Source organism: Cupressus sempervirens, chromosome 2 (genome assembly GCF_028749045.1).
Source record: "Cupressus sempervirens isolate cs-2001-9-10 chromosome 2, ASM2874904v1, whole genome shotgun sequence".
NCBI lineage: Eukaryota > Viridiplantae > Streptophyta > Pinopsida > Cupressales > Cupressaceae > Cupressus > Cupressus sempervirens.
Genome location: NC_143119.1, coordinates 23,888,413 through 23,911,813, shown reverse-complemented (window position 1 = coordinate 23,911,813; position 23,401 = coordinate 23,888,413).

The following is a 23,401-nucleotide window of genomic DNA, read 5'->3' as shown; positions in this document are numbered from 1 at the left end:
TTGAAGACTTTCATCCTTCAAATAGCTCAGATGAAGCCAATGAAGCAATAAAAGAACTCCTAGAAATTTTGTTAGGTTTTGTAAATCATGAAAGAGAAAAATAAGATAAAAATAGAATTGGTAGGAAAGGACAATGAAATCTAGCACCTATCCCTTTAGCAAGAAGACTTCATTAATCAACTCTCTAATGCAAATGAAGAAATCATGAATCTAAGGTTAGAAAATGAAAGATTACAGAATGATCTAAACTTTAAAAGACAAGTCAATAAAAGAATAATGAAATCCCAAGCAGACATGAATCAATTGAATTAGCAAAATCTCTATAGAAAAAAAGGAAAAGCAGGAATTGGATATACTGAAAAAGGAGAATCACCCAAGAAAGGAGGTCAAAGGAATGAAATACCTATTTGCAATCATTATGGTAAGATAAGTCATACATCAAACAAATGTTGAAACAATGGAAAAGAAAAATTCATTAGAAAGTGCTACAATTGCAATCAACATGGTCATAAGGCTAATTAATGCAAAGAGAAACCAATATTTGAAGGTAAATGACACAAATGTAAGAAACATGGACACAAGTCATTAGAAGGCAAAACCAAGATATTGAATCTAGAAAAATAAATTGTGAAAGCAGTATTTGGTTGGAACTACAACACTTGGTGCAAATGTCATTATTGTGAAGAATTTGGACACATTGGTATGAATTTTTTTAACATCATATGAAAAAAAGTGACACTACTAAAATATATTTTATTTATACAAAACTTGGTCATCTTGCCAAGAACTACATGAATACTAGTAGAATTGAAGATGAGAAAAAGGAAAAATTAGATAACATCTAAAAATAGATGAGACAACAATGGATTCCAAAGTCTACTAAGAATTCAAGTCTAAGCAATGATGAACAAGTCATTCAAGAATTGGATGACTTTATCATTTTTGTTTAAGTTTTCAAAGGAAGAACTAGAACTAGATTATCAAAGAAGACATTCAAAACAATTCCAGTTGAAAAAGTCAAAAGGATCCATATCTATATTCAATATACAAAGGGATCATCGAATAAAAAAGGTACTAGTGTTTACTAAGTTACCTCCTCTTCCAAGAAAGGTTAGGAGTGAGTAAATTCTATGTGGTTACTGAGCAAGGTAGGGAGTCACAAAGATTCATATGGTTTCTGAGTCACAAAAACTTCACCGAGTGTTTAATGTAAAGTAGTGGATGATAGTCTATCAACATAACACCAATCAAACTACCTTACATACTGAGCATTTATGGAAAAATTTTAACAAAAGGCATGGAATCAATGTCATTTCCTACCATGAAATTTTGAGTACTATTGAAAAGTGCAATCTTCAAAGCTTCTAGGTGATTTGAATGAATTGTCAATGAAAGATTTTGAATTCTCTCAAACCCTACTGAGTGAAGATGACATCCAATAGAAACAAGGAAAAGCAAGGTTTAGAAATGCTAGTTCATGGAGAATGGAGGGTACCTAATTTTAAGCTCACCCGTACAATCATGGAAATCCTAGATCCAAGTGGAGCACAGTCACAAATCCCCCCAAAGGTACTTTTGATCAATGATATTCACATTCACTTCAAATGTTTTATTCAAGAAATTGGTACATTGGAAATGTATGATTCCCTAGGTCATCTGTGTGTAAATGGAGTTTTGAAACTTGAGCACAAACACCTAGAAACCAAAGGATTAACTCACATCCCTCACATTCCCCATGAATTTTAAGTTAAATAGATTAGGTTTATCCCTTAGTTAGGTGCATAATACGTAGTTATAGATGTAACAACTAGTGTTGATCACAAAGAAGATGATTCTTCAAATCACTGGTCTCCCAATGCTAGCCAAAGCCAAAATGAAAAAAATCTAGGTTGGGCTGAATTTGAAAAGAAAACCCTAGAAGAATGGGATGGTAGAGGAATGAAGATTAGTAGTGTATTAGACATGGAGTTAAAATTCAGAATCCATGTTATTGTGCACAAGATTCATAGCTCTAGCAGGTTTAATAGTGTGTCATGTGAAGCTATGGACTTCGCATACAAGGTGGTAAAGAATAATTTATCTTTTCAAATTGGTGAGCTATTGTTGAAATAGTTCAACAAGAATATGGAAAGCATAAGGACATCACACAATAACTTGTGTAAGTTTGGTTGCATGTTAACATGTCTATTCTTTTATGTTCAAAAATTCTTCCCTTCAAAAGGCACTATTGTTTGGAGAAAAGATGTGAATGTGCTATATCAAATCAATGAGTACATTGTTGAAATGGGTAGAAACTATAATAGCATTTTAAAAAACTACTTCAATGCATTAAAGGAAAAGATGAACAATAGGTTCAAGATAGCCAAGAAGTTAGTTGAAGATTATAAGGATGATGTATGTTTCATGGTGGATAGTGACAAAGTATATATTTAGGTAGTTAAGCCTAGAATAGCATGGGTGAAACCTCTTGGATATGAGGTTAATATTGATGAAACCAAAGATATCATTGAAGAAATTGTCAATGAGATAGTTGACCCTAAGGAAAAATATTTTGGAATATATGATGAAGAAAAAGCAAGGATTGAACTAGAAATAAAGCTCCCTCAAGCGGTTAACAAAGGAAAAAAAAGAATTGTAAAACTGAAAACAAGTTCTACCCTTTTGTTAACCAAGGAAAAAGGTGAGGATGAGGAAGTAAAGGATGTGGAAGAATTTGAGGAAGAAGAAACATTAAGGACAAAGGGCAAGGTAATTATCACCAAGCCACCAAAGCCATCCGCTGTATTATTCATAAGAAGGTCCTCTAGGAATAAATCTAACAAGGAAGGAGGAGACATTGTATTCAGAAAACCTCCACCCACCTTCCAAGATAGATTGAAAGATCTTGAAGCAAGAGCCAATACAAAAAATTTCAAATCATTAAAGTATGAAATCAGGACAACAGAGGAGCAGAAGTAGATAGAAGATCTAGTAATGGACAAGATGGGTAAGTGAAAGTACTCACTAGATCAGATTGTCTCTTAGATTCCTAATGAATTGTTGGAGAAAATAAAGCCAAGATGGGATTTTGCTATGCAAAATACCAAAGACATATATGGGAAAACCTTGAGGTAGCTATTACTGAGAATATAAGATGCTAAGATAATAGATTCAGTAAAGAAAAATGAAGAAAAATTGACTCTAAAATTTAATACTTGCTTAATTTTGATGAAAGATATTGAACATGTTGTAAGGAATGTAACAAACACTTGGAAGAATAACTATGTTCTACATAAACCAAGTGATTCTCTAGATGATGTTAAAAATGATGATGATGATGATGAGGATAAGGAGAAAGATGAAGAGGAACATATTGAAGAAGTGACTAATTTTGACAATGAAGAAGATGAAGAGGAACAAGGACAAGAGGCTACCAAGGAAGAAATGCAAGATGATGAGGAGATTGACCCAATCAAGATAGCTACAGTAGTCATTGCCTCACTTCCTTACTCCCCAAGAAAACTTGTGACAACATCAAGCATGGAGACAACCCCAAAAAGTTTGATTGTGACCACCAGTGCTAACTCAAAATTCTAATCACTTTTTTCTCCCGTTCAGCTCAACATATCATTGACTGAATTGACCTCCACTTCATCTACTAAGTTGTAGACTCTTCCTTCTTCTACAGAGTTGGCTACTCCAGTTTTGAGCACATCAATTATGGATTCTCTAGGTATTTCTATAAATATTCCTTTAGTAAGTTCAGTATCAACTTTTATATTAAGTCCTAGCATGTCTACTATTATTTCTATTTCGGGTACACAAGAAATAAGTGTAAGAATAGTTGAGCCTAAGGTTCAACCAAGCACATAAATTTTGGGTAAGAGAAAAGAGATAAAGGAAGACATTAATTTAGATGAGGAAATTGTAATCCAAAATTGGGACATTTCTAAGCTCACTCCAAACCAAATGTAGTCATTTGGTTAACTCCTCCAAAAGAAGGCTAAATAAAAAAGACTAAGAGAGGAGAGAGATGAGGAATTCAAGATTATTGAGATGTAAAGAACATTTTGGTAGAGGCCATAGGTATTGAGGTTGATCCTTCACAACCAATTTTTTATTAGCTAGCAGAGGTAGTACAAAATTTTAAAGAAGATACTGATGGGTAGGATAAGATAGTGCAAAAGGTAGAAAAGATGTTTAAAATTAAACTATTGGAGCACATTGCTCAATAAATAGCTATCTATCAAGTAGAACTTTCTACAATTTTGGGTTCTTTGGAAACATCTTGTACAAATGTATCATCACTTTTTGGTAAGCAATGTGATGTTTCTTTTTTTCCAAGGAAATAAACGAAAAATTGTCAAAGATAGATGAAGACCTTAAGGCTAGTGCTTAGTAGCTACAACTTGACCCTAGTTCAAGCTCTACAAACCTCAAGACGATAAGTTTTTCCACAAATATGCAAGTAGAATTGCTTAGAAAAGAAGCAAGAATTAAATACATATTTATAAATATACAGAATATGATTCTTCCCAACATGGATGCACTATAGAAATATATTGCATATTCAAAAACTCTCATCCATGACAATAACTTCTCCATAGTGGACCGTATGATAGAATTGTCAGCAAAAGTACAAATTGAACTGCACAAGAGTAAAGTCTTACAAGAGGAATGGGACAATACCTTGGCTATCATACTCAAGGTACATTCAAAATTTCTATATCATTTTGGCATTAACTTTTAAATAAATAGAATAAATATTTAGCATTAATGTCAAAAAGGGGAAGAAAGACACACACACACACACACACACACACACACACAGATGAACAAAGATGCACAAAGTTATGGGGGAGAAAATATAAAAATTTTAAAAACAATGGGGGAGAAAGATGTGAAAGAAGAATGTACACTATGTATAACAAGATGATGTATAGTATACTATATGAAAGAACCTTACCATGCACAGAAATATATCTTACAAAACAAATTTTGAAAAATCTCAAAAACAACATACTCTACCAAGCTAGAATCACAAGGTGATGAATAAATATATTCAAGAGACTTTTTGAATTCATTTTTGGCTGATAATTATTTTTGTCACTAATGCCAAAGGGGGAGATTTTTGACATATCAGTCAAGTTTGTTATTGGTGACATATACTTATTCAGATTATAAGTTCATAGCATGCAAATTGTCAAGAATTTTAGTTATTACTAAGCTCTACAATTGCTACCGAGTCCTTTTGACAAATTCTCATGTTTACCAAGAAGTTATAGTGAATGTGAAGATCAATAGTGTAAACCGTGCATCTCAGTGTATGTCAAGTTTACCAGTGCAAATCGAGCTGTACAGTGGTTACCAAGTTTGTAGTTCATTTGATATGAGTCCAATTTTAACTGAGCTACTCTGTGTTAACCAAATGACTCATTGTTTACCGAGCTCAAGGTGATAGTGATTACCAAGCTATGTAGTGGTAATCAAATGATTCAGTTTATATGACAAGCTTCATAGTATCTACCGAGTCATCAGTGCAAATTGAGTTCCAAACTACTTTGAAGTGATTAGTATGGATTGTGCTTCTATGTCTACCAAGTGCATGATGATTCTGCTATGACAGTGGATGCCAAGTATCAGAACTTCATTGAGTTAGTCTTCAGAACCCAAGTTTCTAGACTTGAGCCAACTTTGTAATATTTATGTAAACTTGTATTGTGGTAGACTTTGTAATTGTGTAATTGGATTGGTATATATGTAATGTATTATATTACATCCAAATAAAATGAGAAATAATGTAATTATAAGAGAAAATCAAAGAAGAGAGAATTACAAAGGCTACAATAGTATATAGAGTAGCAAAGACATATCTATCACAATAAGGTGATCAGCAAATAAAGGAATCTCATTCAACAAATGAAGTTGTAGATCAAATATCAGCTACTATTTTATCCTAACAGGTGGATTAGTCAAATCCTTTAACAAGGTAGAATTAATAGTCTTTTGTAAATCTCTTTACTAAGTGCATACTTCATTGTATGTTTGTAAATCCTTTCATAAGGTGGACCTAGTAGTCCTTATTGCTCCTAATAGGGTAGATCATTTGAAGTGATCAATGTAAGCTTTAATAGGCTAACCTTATACCATACTATTAAAGTTTGTGGGTATTATCCCCACCCTAGTATTATCCTTGATCTTCTTGTCATTACTCATTTTTCTTGACTTCCTATTATCTAATCAATGGATGATTTTTTATCATATTCTTATTTGGGGTAGAAGTTGCTACTTCAACTCTTATTTCTATTACTACATTCTATTCTTCTCTTATTTCTTTAGTTTGCACATTATTCTACAAGTCATTGTTAGTCTTGAGAAATAATTCATTACATCTATTAGTCATATTAGAATAATCATCTTCATTAGATTTATAATCCATCATCTTTTCTTTGGTGTCCAACTATTCTCATATTTGCACACTCTATTATAGTTTTCGTTCTATAGTCGAAATATCTATAAGCTTTACTTTTTAATGAATAGCCAATAAACATATCTTCATCACTCCTTGGATCAAACTTATTGACATCATCATCTCTTTTGAGGTAACATTTGCTTCCAAATATTCTAAAATATTTGACTGATGGTGAGTATCCAAACCATAACTCGTAAGGTGTTTTCTCCATATCTTTTCTAATTTATGCTCTATTTAGAGTGTATCCTATTGTATTGACTACTTCTCTCCAAAATGTATTTGGTACATCATTCTTGAATAACATAGCCTTTGCTTCTTCAACAATTGATCTATTTTTTCTTTCAGTAATATCATTCTATTCAAGTGAATGAAGTGAAGATATTTGTCTCTTGATTCCATCCTCTTCACAGTAGATATTGAATTCTCTAGATGTGAATTCTCCTCCTCTGTCAGATCTTAAGCTCTTGATTTTAACTCTAGATTCATTCTCTACTATGTTCTTGAATATCTTGAATTTCTCAAATGCTTCTAATTTTTCTTTAAGAAAAGCTACCCACATCATTCTAGTAAAATCATTAACAAAAATCATAAAATACCATTCTGAATAAAATCTTCTTATTCGTGAGGGACCACTCAAATCTATATGGACCAATTCTAACTTATGTGTAGTACCAAACTGCTTGCTAGGAAATGAAACTTTCTTCTACTTAGCCAAGATACATTCCTTACAAACAATGTCAGTGGGCTTAGTGATCTTAGGTAAATCTCTCATAGGAAATGTATTACTAGCTTTCACAATGTTATCAAAGGTTATATGACAATATATTTTGTGCCATAACCAACTATTGTCAACTTTAGCTACTAAGCACGTTATTTCGATGGTGTTTAACTGAAATACATTAGCTTTGGTTCTTGTTCCAGTACCAAGAAACTTTCATTCCTTGTCCTTGATGATACATGTGTCATTATCAAATTGTAATTGTTAACCCTTTTTCATAAGTTGCCCAACACTTAACAACTTATGTTTTAGTCCATAAACAAAATAAAAATCATTAGTATTTTTTTTACCATCAAGTGTGATAGATCCAATTCTTCTAATGTGACAGGCTACATTGTTCCCTACTCTGACAATCCCTCCATCATGGCTTTTGAATTTGACAAATTTCCCCATATCAAAAGTCATGTGATGTAAACAACCACTGTCAATGATCTAATCTTTCCTTTCAACTTTTGAAATTAGTGCACTTTCTTTTCTAATTTCTTTGTCAAGATCTTCCTCCTTTATAGCTATGAATCCCAATTCATCTTCACTTTTTCTTTGATTGGATTCTTCTTCTTCTTCTTCATTAGCATATAAGTGATTCCTAGGTCTTCTAGATTTGAATCTTCCCTTATACTTCCTTTCTCTTTCAGGACACTTAGATGCATAATGACCAGATTCATTACATGTCCAGTTACAATTAAAGATATTCTTACCATCTTTTTCTCTTTCCACAAGAGCCAATCCTTCTTGATCTTTTTCTCAATAGACTTGTTGGTAGCAATGTCTCCTTGCACTTTTTGTGTTCCTTGCTAGACCAGGTTTGATATTTAATTTACTAAATGTTGTCTCAATCTTGCTCATTCTCCATATTGTTTCAGATCGAATTTTGTAGCTTCTAATCTACCAAGCACTATTTCTTTGGTAAAATTATTAGTACAAGGTATCATCAGCTAAATCATCTATGTTATTATCTTGAAAGGTGGTGTTATACTTTTTAAGATCTTCCATATTATTTAATCATCAGATTTATTTCTGCCATGAGATGTGATTCCTACAACAATCTTAGATATTGTGCCAATATAGCTTCTTATAGATTCATCTTTCATTATTCTAGTATCTTGAAATGTACAGTGCAAATTTTGTAATCTAACTCTTTTTGCATGTGTATCACCCTTATAATTAGCTTCTAAAGTTTTCCAAATTTCATGAGATGTTTTGAGTAGTTTTACTTGACTATAGTCACCTTCAAGTAGAGTTGATAATATTGCTTATCTTGCCCTTATGTTGCACATAAATACTTCTCTCTGCTCCTTGGTACAAATTTCAAGATTTTCTTCTTCTACAATATTTGTAGATGCCTTGGTTACAAGCCAATATCCTGGACCCATGCACAAAAGATGAGTCTTCATCTTATCCTTCTAGCTATCATAATTGGTGCCATCAAATCTCAAACTTTCCTTTCTGAACATGTTTTCCATGGATCTCCCAAAGTTGTTAAACTTTTTCTTCAGGGACTTGAAGCTCTAATACCAATTTTTATAAACAATAGTCCACCAAGATAACTTAGAGGGAGGGGTTGAATCAATTATTCTATAATTAAAACATTTATCCTCTTTAAAAAAACTTAACTTTTCAATCAAACTAAGCAAAAACAATAAAGATGCACATAAACAATTACACAAGATATGTCGACTAAGAAAACCCTTGATCAAAGGGAAAAACCTAGTGGGAATGATGCCTACAAGATGATTTACTAATATAAATGTTCCTTGTTAGAGGATGGAACTTGTTAGGAGTCTATTACAAAATTTAGTACAAAGAGTCCCTATTAGAAGACTTTGAATCCATGTTAGGAGATTGTAACCTTGTTAGGAGTTGTGGAAGATAGCTGAACCCACTGTCCAAATAGCTTCAGAATCATATCAATGAACCAACTATCCAATTGACCTCAATACTATTCCTTTTAGAATAATAGATGTGAGACAAGATTTTACTTCTTCCTTCATCTAGTATGTTGGACTTCTTCTCCTTCAGATCATGCAATTAGATCTGGAACTCTATACTTAGTAACAATAACCCTCAAGGTCATTTACACACATTGGTAAGTCACTCTACTTTGTTGCTCAATAATTTGCATGTCTTATCTACTCTCTATCTATTAAACACAAAAAAAATCTTTCCTTTATACCATACTCAATAGTAAATCCTTAAGTTGGCTTCCCACCTAATTATAATATGTTAATTAAATGAATAAATATTTAATTAATGTTGTCATCTCACAGTTATAAACAAACTTTCACATGTGTGAATTTTGTACATGTGCACTCTTTGATGTCATCATCATCCAGTATACTATCTCTAGTTAACTGCATAACCTTTCACTACATGTGTGATGAACTGTAGCAATCACACAATAAGAATTACTTTCCTAGTACTCTGTTTCTATATGATTCTCTGTAGATCAATCATATCTTCCATACACTATCAAATTAGGTTCTACATGCTTACACTTGTATCAAAGACATACTATAGTATGCACTGGAAACTATGCATGGACAGATATGTAATAAATTGTTCTTAACAAAAAAATCACAGTTTGTTTCTCTGTGAGTCTTTACAAGCTTATTACTATGTTGTCATCAATGACAAACATAGTCATGAATACATCATATCAATGTTTTTCAATGATCCCCCATAGCATCAACGTACATGCTAACAAAGGTTAAGGTATTACTGGAGATAAGAACTCAGTGTTGATACCAAGCTTCTTGAAGTCACCTTCAACAATCTAAGTTGCCTCTACCTTGGGAAAATCCATCCATTTTACCAAATTCTACTTGTAGACCTTATTTCTTGTACTCTTCTTCACTCTGGAGTCCAATATCTTTTCAACTTGTGGTTGCTTCTTTTCAAGTACCTACATGTTTGTTCCATCATTGTTCAACTCTTCCTAATACTCTATGTCATCCATCTTAGGACCTCTATAGGGTACTAGGTCTTTCACATTGAATATTGGAGAAAGAGACATGTCCTTGGGTAGAACTATCTTATAGGCATTGGGTCCATACTTTTCAAGGATATTGAATGGCCCAATCGTCCTCATCTAGAACTTGCTAGGGATTCCCTTTTGTAACCTAGCCTTGTTGATATACACCATTACCAAGTCTCCCACTTGAAACTCTAGCTCTCTTCTCCTTTCATCTTTCTTCTCCTTCAACTTTTGATTGGCTTCCATCAAGGTTTGTTTTACCTATTCATGTACCTCCTTCATTGATTGCACAGAGTCATCAACTAACCCATTGATCTTATCTTGTGAAGGTAGGTCCCTCAACTCCATTATACCTCTTGGGCAAGTAACATACACCACTTGGAAATGACTCAACCTTTTTGTCCTATTCTTGCTATCATTGTTTGCAAACTCAACTTGGGGAATAACTTGCTCCCAACTTTATCCATACTACTTGGTGAGACACCTTAATAAGTTTCCTAATACCCTGTTTATCACCTATGTCTAACCATCAGTTTGAGGATGGTAGGTGGAGCTATGTGCTAGGTTTTTTCCAAGCCTCTTCCATAGGCTCCTTCAAAAGTGCCAAAAAAACTTAACATCCCTATTAGATACTATGCTCCTTGGCAAACCATGGATCCTAAGCACCTCCTTGAAGAATAGGTTGGCAACATTACTTGCATCATGTGTAGTCTTGCATGGTATGAAGTGGCTCATCTTACAAAATATGTCCACTACCACAAAGACATTACCCATTTCTATCCTAGTTCTTAGTAATCCCACTATAAATTTCATACCAATGCACTCACAGGGTCTATTAGGAATAGGGAGAGGCTGGTAGAGCCCTACATTTGATGAAGTTCCCTTTGCCTTCTAACATATGCCACATTTCTCCACATGTCTCCTAACATCTATCTATAATTTAGGCTAGTGATAGAACCTTTCCACAAGGTCCAAGGTCTTTTTCAAACCAAAGTTCCCCCCCATGCTCCCATTGTATTTTTCTTGTATAATATTCTTCCTTGTGGACCCCCTTAGAATGCATAACTATTGACCCTTGAAAAATAGTCCATTCTACAGGGTATATTCAATAAAAACACTATGAAAATGGTTAGAAAATTTAGTGCATAACTTATAAGCTCTAAGAAGTCAGTGTCCTCCTCATATAGATCTTTGAAACTATCCAATCTAATGCTCTACAACTTGACCTCTTGCACTGTCAGCAATCTCCTACTCAAGACATCTACCACCTTATTGTTTTTCCCCTTCTTATGCTTGATAGTGAAGGTATAGGACTATAAGAACTCCATCTATTTGATGTGTCTCAGACTTAGCTTCTCTTGTGAGTTAATAAAACTCAAGCCCCATTTATCTGTGAAGATAAAAACTCCTTAGGCAACAAGTAGTTCCTCCACTTTTTGAGGACTTGGACAAGTGCATAAAACTCTAGGTCATATGCTGAATATCTTTTCTTGGCTTCATTGAGTCTTTTACTAAAAAGTGTCACTGGTCTACCCTCCTGGCTCAAAAAACTACTATTTTGCTAGCATCACATTCCACCACAAATGGATTCTCAAAACTAGGTAGAACCAAGATAGGTTGGGTTTCTACCTCCTTCTTCAATCTCTCAAAACTCTGATATATAGGTTTGGTCCACACAAATTTTGTCTTCATACCCCCTTTGATTTGATCCATCATAGGTGCACATATTTCACTGAACCTTCTTATAAACTTCCTATAAAACTATGCCAATCCATAAAAACTCCTAACCTCAATAGCAGATTTAGGTCTAGGCCAACTCAAAATAGCCTCTACCTTGTCCTTGTCCATCTTAAGATTTCCTTGGGATATGAAAAACCCCAAATACATCAATTCCTCTTTCATGAACTCACTTTTCTCCAAGTTTACTATCAACTTCTCCTCTTGGAGCTTCCTAAATACAAACTCTAGGTGTTTCATATGTTCCTCCTTGGTCTTACTGAAGATGAGAATGTCATCTAGGTATACCATAACAAATACTCCAATATAATCCTTCAAAACCTCATTCATTACTCTCATTAAGGTGCTTGATGCATTGGTAAGGCAAAATGGCATTACCAACCAATCATAGGGACCCCCAGTACTCTTAAATGTAGACTTCCATTCATCCCCTTATTTCATCATAATCTAATAGTATCCACTTTTAAGATCAATTTTGGAAAAATACCTAGCTCCAACTAAACAATCCATCAAGTCTTTTATTCTAGGAATGGGAAATCTATACCTAATTGTGATTCTATTAATTTCCCTAGAATCAATACACATTCTCCACTTACCTCCCTTTTTACATGCTAAGACTACTAGTATGACACATGGACTGATGCTCTTCCTAATAAGCCCTTGATCAAGAAACTCTTGAATGTGCCTTGCAATCTCCTTGATCTACTTTGGATTCATCTTGTATGCAACCTTGTTAGGTAGTGATGCCCATGGTATGAAGTCTATCTGATGACTTATGGCCTTCTTAGGTGGTAGGGTAGGTGGTGCTCCATCACAAATGATGTCTTTAAACTGGTCCAATAACCCTTGCACTTTGGCAAGTATAGGTGTGGATATTTTTGTCTTCTCCTCCTTAGGCTTTAGCATAACAACATAACCTACTCCTTTGCTCTCCTTCAAGTCCTTAAAGAATTCCTTCCCACTCATGAGCAAGGCTTTAGTAGTATTTTTCTCCACCTTATCTTCTTCCACAATTGACTAGATTCTATAAGTGACACCATCTTTCCTAAATAAATACCTATTCTCCTTCCCATGACACACTACCTCCTTGTCATACGATCAAGGTCTTCCCAATAGTAGGCAGCAAGCATCCATGGGAAGTACATCACACAAAATCATATCCTAATACTTGTCAATGGTGATGTTTACTCACACTTGTTCATTCACTAGGATATTTTACCCCTTATTTAGACAAGGTGCCTTGTAAGGTCAGACATGTGGACCTTGGTCAAACCAAGTTTTTGTACTACCTCCTCTAACAAGACATTGTCAATAGATCCTGGATCTATGATTACCCTAAATACTTTTCCCAATATCTTGCATGTGGTTCTAAAAATTTCTCTCCTCTACTTTGGTTCATCCTTGATTAATTCCTTCACCAACACTCTCCTCAACATGAGGTTTTCACCTTTATCCATAGCAAGGTCCACTTCTCCTACCTTTTGATTGTCCTCTTCTTGGACATAGTTAATCTTCTTTTACCCATAAGAAGATGATTCCTTTTTTGGACATCTATAAGTAGGGTGTCCTAGTTTACCATAGTTGTATCACTTCATGTTACTAAAGTATGAACCTTTGATATTGTTTCCATATTTGCCCCTGCCACTATTATTGGATCCTCTACCTCTGCTAGAGCCTCCTCTCTAGTTAATCTCATTGGACTACTCACTCCACTTAGAGTATCTATAGTTTCTTTACTTGGTACTCCTACCACTAGAGCCTCCCCTAGAACCACTTCTGAAGTCCTGACCTCTACCTCTATTCTTATAATTGCAGTCCCATTTCTTCCTTAGTTTTTCCTCCACCTTCCTAGCCATTTGAAAAAAACTATGAAGAGTGGTGAGACTAAAAAAAATTAGCTCTTCCTATATGGATCATTTAAGGCCATTTAAGTACATTTCTACCTTGATACTCTCAGATTCTTGCACTCTTGACCTTAGTGCTAACTTCTAAAATTCTTCAGTATAGGTAGCCACATCAAGTTCTTTCTACCTAAGATTTTTCCTATACTTATGGATCTAAATTTCATAATCCTTTGGTAGATATGTTTCTTTGATCTTTGCAACCATTGCTTTCTAATTAGCTATAGGCTTCTTCCCCTCACTTTCTCTTTCTTCCTACATAAACCTCCATCATGAAAAAGCTTGACCTTTCAACCTAGACTTTGAAAACCTCACCTTTTAAGCCTCTCTTGTCCCTTCACACTCAAAGTGGTTCCCAATGCTTTCAAGTCACTCTAAGACTACCTTTACATCTTTCCATGAAATAAGGACACATTCTCTAGACTCTTCCCTCCAAATTCTTTGAGGACTTTTAGGAATGGCTCCTGCTCACCAAGTAGAGGATCTGGTTTAGAGACTTCATACTCCAAATTCACCTTCTCTTTACCCTTGCCAATGTCTATGTCTTCTTTAGCTTGGGTTACATCCTCTATCTCTTTCAACTTATCTCTTACCTTCTCTAGGTCCTTGTCTAGAACCCTAGTCTTCTTTTCTAAGAGCTTTTTTTGCTCATCCACTTCCTTTGCCAAGTCTGCATTAGTCACCATCTTGGAAGATCCACTTGACTTAGTGGAATAAAACATGCCACCACAAGCCAAATATTATGGCTCCAATACCACTTTTGTGGGGATCATCTTCTACTAAGAGCTTCTAGCTTTTCCCAGGCTACTCCTAGCCCACTATAGGGTCTTCTCTTCTAACCCTAACTCATAGGATCCCTCTACAATCCTCTTTCTGCAAGAAACTCACCCACCATTTCAAAACCCCAATGTCATTCTCCCAATTCACCCCAAATGCCTTCTTTGGATTAGAATGCCAAAAAACTTTCCAAGAACACCAAGTGCCTCAAAGACAAGGTGATACACTCCTAAGGTTCTTAATGCATTTCTTATCATTTTTCACTATTCTTTCAAGATCCTTGCACCTAGATCACACAATTGGCTAGTTAGGCCTTGTAGCCCCAAGAGCACCTTTTGGCCCTCCTAATATCAAGGAAAGGGTTATAACTCAAAAAAAACCATTAGTAAGGCCTCTTGGTGTATACTAGACTTTTGTTCCCTATGACCACCTATTGAAGATTTTCCAAGTCTATGGTTCCAGCACTGTTTGTACTATACAGATTCAAAAAACCCTACTTTTGAGGGTTTTGGTAGCAATGTTGGTGTTTTCTCTCTTGCAAGTGGAAAAATATACACCCAGCCTCCTCCTTTGAGTTTAGCTTCCTTCAAACATTTCTCCTACCTTACTAATTCAAGATTTACCTATGTCAATCCTTTGTTCTTCTCAAGAACTCCTTACAAGTATCTCATGCACCTTGCCAAGCTTGTTTGCTTGCCTAGGGCTCACTTGGAAATATAGAAGATGGCCTTCCACAACCTCCATAGACCATATTCACAATATGAATAGAGGATATTTCTTTCTCTCTAAGAGACATGGTGATTAGACCAAGGACACTCAAGCTATAGCCCATTTCATGATGGCTACTCAAAACTGGACAGCAAGATCAACAAAAACAAATGATTGTCAAAACCTTATTGAATTCTTACTTGAAACCAAAAAAATGCACACATATTTAAGACATGAATGTAGGATTCTGCTTCATTGAAAATAGTATTCTATTCAATCAAAAAATCTAACAAAAACTCCAAAACTATGCTCAGAATGCTCAAACTATCCTATTATTGGATATTGTCTGTACATCCAACTGTCCAACCCCTAGAACTAAGTTAGAAAATTCCTAAATAGACTTCATGCTTCTTCCTAGTTGTCAATGCAATATTTTTGACAACTTTTACAATTTTTCTCCCAGACTCTCAAAACTTGAAAAGAATGTTCTTAAACCTCCTAGAATGATCATAGAACACCTAAGGTCCATCTTGAAACACTCCTTGCCCCCTTTTATGGCATTTTACCTCATTTTTCTTCCTAGAGAAATTCTTGTAATTTTCAACTATCAGGACTTAATTGACCAAACTAACCTCCCAAGTCAAAACCTAGAAAGTAAGACCCCTTAAAAACACCTTGGGACTTTATTTGTAGTCCTTATTAACCCCATGGTTTATTAGACCATCCAAAAACCAAAAAATAAAATTAGGGTTTGACCTTACCCTAAGTGTTCCTACACCAATAGGGCTCTACCTCTAGCTTTTACTGGCACTAGCAATAACTACTCATTCAACTCAATGTCATTTGGTGTGAAACCAAATCCACCCACACTGTACACTACCTCTCCAAATAATTAATTCATCCTCTTAAAAATCTTCATTTCAAACTCATACAAATGTGCTTCAAACTTGCGTCAAGTCCACTTGAAATTGATTGAAATCAGTTTGCAAGTGTTTGGAAGACTTTTCCCCTCTCAGCAAAATACACATCAAGAAATGAGAAATGAAATTGATTTGGGTTGTTTTTTTTCTTACAAGTTTTTGGCAACAGTAAAAGTCAAAAAAATTGCCAATCTAAAAAAACTTGGCTAGTTTTTGCAACCTGAAGAGTATTGTGCCAGTAGTCCATCTGTGGTTGTGTTAATTGGGATTTGAAGGAAAGAAGTGAAATTTCCAAGTTTTGAAAGAAATTCTTTGCTTGGAGTAGTTCCCTAGCTTAAAAGGTTGCAAAAACATAGGAAATATGTTTGTTGATGGAAAGGCTCGTGACAACAACTAAAGGTGAAAGAAATACTAAAGGTGAAGTTATCATGAATCATCATTATGGATGTTGCATAGGTGGGTTCCAAAAATAAGAAGGTGCATCATGAACTCTCTACCATGAAGGTAATATTTCAAATGGAAAAATGAAGCATTCACAATAGTTTTGCAAAGATCATAGCTAGTGGTGAGAACGGAAAAGAGTTACGATTATGGAGGTTTAAGTGCCAATTTTAGAATTTGATAAGATGGAAGCCAATGCCCATAAGTCTGAAAGCATCATTTCTTGTTGAAATCTCATTGATATATGATTACCAACTGTAGTTCCGAACACTAAATGAATGAAATGACTAGTTGCAAAGAATGTCATGTCCAAACTCTAATGCATTTAAATTTTTTTCATTTTCCATGAATTTCCAAGTTGTCTTGATTAAACAATAATCTGCAAAGGAATATGAGATTAGAGCATCACCATTACAAGGATAATTAAAATTAGATGATTTGAGTTACAGCTTCAATGACATGTTTTCTACAGCAATTAGAATTTTCTACAAATTTCTATAAGAGAAACTAGTTGGTAGGCTAGCCATATTGTATAACCAATGGTGAGGAAAGAGTTCATGTAAAGAAAAAGTTACAAGTACCATTTTTCTTCTAGGAAAAGGACAAAATAACTTGGTGTTCTATGGTGAACTTTTCAAACCATCACCCTATTGTGAGTGGGCACATTTTTACTTGGTAGTAGAGTAGCTATTTGAGTTAGTCTAAATTTGACAATGATTTTTGAAGTCCCAAGGTTGATAAAATGTAAGTTTTGAGCAAGTCTAGGAGTTAAGTTGATGTCTAGGTACAAAGGTGAAATGCGAAGTGAGTTTGTGGTTCATCATGAAGCTAAGATTCAACATTTAGTAAAAATAATAGATTGCTCTCAAATGCACTTGTGAGAATTTGATCTATCTAGGATGAGTTTTCTAAATCCTTGAAAAAACTTAGATTTGCAATTTGATGAGAATGCTTAATTGTTGTTAAGAATTCTTTTGATTTCATAATGAAAAAATAAGAACTTTCACACAACACTTGGGCATTTTTTATCAGAAAAAGGGACTTTTGTTATAACAATTAATATCTAGTTGAGATGTTTAAAATTATGATTTGGATTGATAAAGGAAAATCAAGAAAACAAGATGGAAGTATTGTTGGTTCTCATATTGGTATTTTGCACTTAAGAAATTTTAGAAATGTAATGCTTCGCCTGAAGATCCTTGGAAACAAGGATAAATATAAGCCAAGATAATTTTTTAGTTTTTTTTAACAAGTATGAATGCACATGGCATAAAACATACATGGATTACAAAGATCACAACAAAATACAAATCACACATCTCGACACCAACGGATCTCCAAACACCACTACTGACAAAAATGAGTAACAATGGAAGACACAAAACTGAATTCAAATCAAAACATTCTAAATTCAAAATGAGACACCAAAATATTGAAGGGCACCTAAGAGGGTAGCCAAAGCACTTCTCGAAATGTTTAGGTCAAACCAAAAAGTACCTGTTGTCCATCTAGACAAAATTTTTCAAATACCAGGCAATACTATAAATCAACACTAGGCAATACTTTCAAGTATCATACGACCTTTTTCAAGAAGGGGTGTGACACTTTCAGGGTTTCGGCGACACTTCTCTAAAGGGTGTGTGATACTTTACAAGTATTGTATGACATTTCTCTAAGAGATGTGTGATACAATCAAGGATTGCATGAAAAATCTCTATTGGGCATATGATGCTATATTGTATCACCCCATGCTAACACATGGTCACCCAGGAATGCAAGAAACAAACTCTAAGGACAAATAAAGAGATAAACAAAGTTTAAAGCCTCCACACCAGAGAGTGTCAGGTCCACAATTTGAGGCATAAACACTCAAGCACAACACTAAAGGATGGAAACTACATCTAACCATCTAATCAAGCAACAAAGGGAAAGTATAGAAAGAACATTGCAGTGTACATAAATAACATTGCAATAAATTAAAGTAACATTGCAATGAATAGTACAACTAAACTAAGTATGTGGTTTGTCCCAATCATAATAGCATCATAAGACCATCATGGGCCCTAGCCATCCCCCATGCATAAAATCCCAAGGTACCAATCAAATCATTAGTAATATCATATAAGGACATCACTACTAAAACATGCTACAAAAAAAGTATAAGAAAATCTAACATGCTAGAAGTTAAGCATAAGATAATCCTACGAATATGGATAACATCATCTATCATATGTTAATCATCATAATAAAGAAATGCATCAACATCTAACATCATCTAAACATGATACATAAGCATTCCAATGAAATCATAAATTACCAAAAAGCATACTTTGGAACCCAAAGTACCAAGTGAAAACATCCAGCAATGGTCACACTAGGATAAAATACCATCTTTGTATGTCGGTCCCCAGCAGTGGTATAGGTAGCTATGCCTCCCAACCACGTGGAACCTACAAGCCCACTCCTGCCATGCTGATGGAGATAATGATCCAACCACAAACACACACAAAGAAAACATCTAGAGCTAACACTCACGTCAGACAATATGATGCCTGAACCAAGAAAAGGGACAATGCATAAACTATAGGTCCTAGTCAGACACTTAAAGGACTACTAATTAGGGGCTAACATCATGGAGAGTCACTTGGCATCGACAAGCCCAAGCTAGTATTGGCAACTGCTCTCCCCAATGGAAGGTGCACAATCCAATTTTAACGAACTTAAATTTATTACCACCTAGTATTTTCATTTAGTTATCAATTAATTAGAACTTCCTCTGCCAACCCTCTAGGCACAATGATCACTAGGGTGTGAGATAGAAGCCCTCTCCATATGCTACCCTACCCTACCCATGCTCATCCAATGATGAGTACTTGTAGGTATGAAAATTCTCAACCCAACCCCAATGATCATAACTTCTAATAGTACCATGGAAGATCTAGACTCACAAATCACTCAAAAAATATATGCACACGTACTCATATTTGGTGCACCACCATCACAAAGATCAAACACAAGGACTAAAAGAGAACACAATGCAAAAAGTCACTCAACCGAACACAACTCAGGAAGATAGATGTAGCATGGATCCCAATGCAACATAAAAGTGCAACAGTGGTTTGACTAACATCCAAATGGATCGTTTAGGTCCATGAACAACATCATGCCAAGAAAATCCAAGAAAACAAGGTGGCACACAAAAATTCAACATTAAAACCTATTTGGTCTTTGGGTACAAAACCTCGAAAATCCAATAATATTTGGGTTCAGAAACCATATGCAAAAATGACCAGCATAATGGTGCAAAACCCCAAACCCCCATCCCAAAAATTGGGAAAATATTCATACCCAACTAACCGGGTAGAACTAGCAAATAGAAACAGAGGGGAACACTAGTTCTCAGCCTCCTAACAAATTGCTACCAAAAACAAAAGCTGAAATAAAGTAGAAACAAGAAAGTTAGAAAGCCCTACCTGACAACAAAAGGGACAGAAACAAAAATCAACTTGATAAAATAAATAACTATTTGATACTATTGAAAGTGATGACAAAGCAAGGTCTCCTTGAGCTGGATCCAACACCATTGATCTTGTGAAAATCCCATGCTCACAGCCCTCAGAACGAAAAAAAAATTCAATCCTTCAACAAAAGGATTTCAAAAAAGCTCTCCAATTTATAAATTGCAAAATTGAAAAGTCAGAAAAAAAATCTCTTTTTCTATACTTATTCAGTTCTTGAGTAAATAGTCAATTTGGACAAATAGCCAATTAGACTAGCTAAACTCCAAAATGACCCAAACAAATAGAGGTTATTCCTCATAACAAGAATTAACCTATGAAAAAGCTACCAGAAATTAAATTCAATAAGATTTAAAGCCCAAAAACACAAAATCATAGAAAATCACTTAACAACTTTCACGACAATGAGAATCTCTAAATGCATGGACATGCTCATTGGTCTAATCAAACAATGCATATGAGTTCAGATTTAATAGTCACTAAAAGGTTTAATTTAAATAATAAAATAAGGATACATCAACCATATAGGGATGACATTGGTAAAATATGAATAGTTGAATCACTAAGTCCATGTGCCATTGCCAAGGATATAATTCTTGCACACTAAAACACACGATCAAGTACAATTGCATATAATATCATACCCAAAGAAATAATGCATTAAATACCTAATTAATCCATTCACATCACTCACATTCATATAAAGCATAAAGAGACAAGAATGAAGTAAATCACCATAGCACAAAATCCATCACATAACATAATTAGAAAATATGTCCAAGTACTAGATAATTAGATATCATCATAGATCTATTGTCATCTCAAAACAACATCAACATGAAAATATGATAAACTAAACAGTAGAGTAGATAGAATCTATGTTATTGAATTAAAGTATAACATTCGACCCTTAGGTCATCTCAATGTACATATAATATGAGTATCAAGTATCTCTCAAAACAAAAATAGACAAGGTATAATCTACAAACATGAGAGGCACTACATTCTCCCCCACTAGCATAGGCTTACTCTTGGAAGCTGGCAAAAAGATAAAGGTACAATCCCCTCGATCATGTAGCATCCTCCCAAGTCACAGAGGTCTCATCATTTCGACTCTTACGTTCTCGATGTCTCGACCTCACAAGGTCAATCTCCATTGGACTCTTACTTGCTCAATGTCTCGACCTCACAAGGTCAATCCCTAATGCTATAGGATACAAGTGGGATCCAAAACAAGTTGCTCATCTACTACCTACAAAGCATCCCAATCAAGAACATGGGTGACATTTGGAATATATTGCCTCAAAACAAAAAATGAAACAAATTATGGATGTGCGATAGGCTAGGTGGCAATGCTAGTTGATAAACAATAGGACTGATCCTCTCAAGGATCTCAAATGGTTCGATATAATGCGGCACCAATGTAGAGCCTTTCCCATAATGGATGGGGCTCTTTCTTGGCCGCACTCTAAAAAACACCTTATCACCAACAGAAAAGTGATGATCCAACCTATGGACATCTACATACTTCTTCTGCCTATCTTGAGCAGTAACCAGATGCTCCCTAATCCGAACAACCTACTACTCCATATTCTAAAGCATCTCTAGACCCAAAAGAACTTGATCCTCTAAGTGATCCCAACTCCAAGGTGTACGACATAGTCTACCATACAAGGCCTAAAAAGGTGAAATTTCAAGAGAACTATGATACTCATTGTTGTATACAAACTGAACAAGATACAAAATAGTCTTCCCACTTTAACTTACCATCCATAACATACATGTGAAGCATATCCTCCAGAACCTAATTCACTCTCTTAGTTTGCCCATCGGTCTCTAGGTGATAAGCCAAACTAAAATTGAGCTACGTGCCCAACACATGCTAGAGAGATGTCCAAATGCAGAAGTAAACACTAGATCTCTATCCAAAATGATCCAACAAGGGATCCCATGCAAGAAAACAATATCCTCCAAAAAAACATGTGCTCTAGAAGAAGCTATGTAGGATGCTCTCATGGATGAAAAATGTGCTACCTTGGACAACTTGTCCACTATCACCACGATACAATCATGTCTCTATGATGACATAGGAAACATAAAATCTATAGATATTGTATCCCACTTCCACTCTAGAAGGGTATGTGGCTGCAAAAGACCCACTAGATGTTGTTGCTCTACCTTCACTCTCTAGCACTTGAGACATCTAGCAACAAAATCAGCAACATCGTGTCTCATCCCTACCCAAAAGTATAGTTGTTTGAGATCAGCATGCATCTTCTTAACACCAAGATGTTCAGAATATGGTGCATGATGCACTTTTGAAAAAACCAAGGCATGAAGATCAGCTAACATAGGTACATAGATATGCCCCAAGTGTCGTAGTAGTCCATTGAACTCAAGCATATAACCTGAAAATCTCCTCTCAAGGGAATGTCCAAACTCGATCCTTGCCCTCACATTTTAATACTGAGTGTCACTAGGCAAAGCCTCTAAAATATGGCCTCGTAAATCCACTCCCAATGACACCACTAATACCTCATGTTGCCTCCTACTCAAGGCATCCACGATGATATTCTCCTTTCCTTTAATGTAATGAAAAGCAAAGTCATACTCGCACAATAACTTCATCCAATGATGTTGTCACACATTTAGGTTTGGCTAAGTAAAAATATATTGCAAGCTCCTATGATCGCTATGCAACTCAAACCTATGTCCAAAAAATGCCTCCAATGAACAAGGGCATGCACTATGGCCACAAGTTCCAAATCATTAGTGAGGTAGTTAAGCTCATGGTCCTTGAGTTTCCTAGACTCATATGCAATCACTCGACCATCCTGCATCAACACTGCACCCACACCTTCTAATGAAGCATTTGTGTAAACCATAAAATCACCTATAGGATTAGGCATTGCAAGGACTAGCATACTAGTCAAACACTCCTTAAGAGCATTAAATGATGCCTTGCACTGGTCTGAAAAACATACTTCTTCCCTTTTTGTTGAAGAAAACTGATGGGATGAGCGACTCGTGATAAATCCCAATCCCATAAAACTATGAACTTCTGAGGTATTAGTGGTTACCGGCCAATCCATGATAGTATGAATCTTCTTTAGATCCACTACAATTCCATCACCAATTATGATGTGTGCCAAATACTTCATCTATGATTGGAAGAACCCACATTTACTCAAATTGT